This window comes from Oryctolagus cuniculus, chromosome 16 (genome assembly GCF_051225735.1).
Source record: "Oryctolagus cuniculus isolate XC-2025 breed Fujian yellow rabbit chromosome 16, ASM5122573v1, whole genome shotgun sequence".
NCBI classification, from domain to species: Eukaryota; Metazoa; Chordata; class Mammalia; order Lagomorpha; family Leporidae; genus Oryctolagus; species Oryctolagus cuniculus.
The window spans coordinates 10,087,800-10,088,787 of NC_142882.1; positions in this window are offsets into that span (position 1 = coordinate 10,087,800).

Below are 988 nucleotides of genomic sequence, written 5' to 3' on the forward strand. Positions count from 1 at the left end.
CTGATAGAGTGAGGGAAACTGGTCCTTATCATTTAGCATGGGATCAAAAGGGCCATAGGTGAGCTAAAAGGTGAGCTAATATCTCACTAAAAAGGCCTTCTAATCCTTTCTCCCTCTCCATGCCTTCAGGAACTGCTAGAACCCGAATGTTGGGTTTTTTAATAGTATCCTGAAGATTCCCGACAATATGTTTTAGATTCCTAATTTCCTCTTCTTTTCTTTGGTCTGACTGTATCCTTTCCTGTTCTCTGTCTTCTAAGTCCGATATTCTCTCTTCTGCTTCACCCATTCTGTTTGTAAGGCTCTCTATTGTGTTTTTCATTTGATCTATTGAATTCTTCACTTCAGTCACTATCAGAGTTTCCTGTTGTACTAGTTGTTTCATTTCATTTTGATTCCTCCAATATTTCATTTTCACGAGAGAGATTTTCTATCTTGTCCATTAAGGATTTGTGTAGTTCCAGAATTTGTTTTTGAGAACTTCTTAATGTTCTTATCAATTTTTTGAGATCTGCTTCTTGCATTTCTTCTATATCATCATCCTCATAATCTTGAATTGGGGTGTCTTTTTCATTTGAGGGCTTCATGGTGACTTCCTTGTTTTTATTACCTTGGTTTTTGCGTTTGTTATTTGGCATATTGGAGATATTTGGTTTCTTCACTCTGGTGCTTTTTCTTGTTATACTATGACTCTAGATTAAGTGGACTCTCTGTTTTTGATGGAGCCTTAGGGCTTGAGATGGGTGTGGCCTGAGAGCTCTGTTTGGTGTGCCAAAGGTGACACTCCCAGGTTAGGCATGGTAAACCTCTCTCTCTCTCTCTCTTTCTTTTTTTTTTTTGATTCAAAAGGGAAGTTATTCTGCACAGCTGAACAAAGTTGGAGGTAGTTCGCAGGCAAATGATATACCCACAGGAGGCAGAGATCAGAAGCTCTTTCCCAAGGACCACACAGGAAATCTGTTCGGCCCTCAGAGTGGGCTCAAATTCT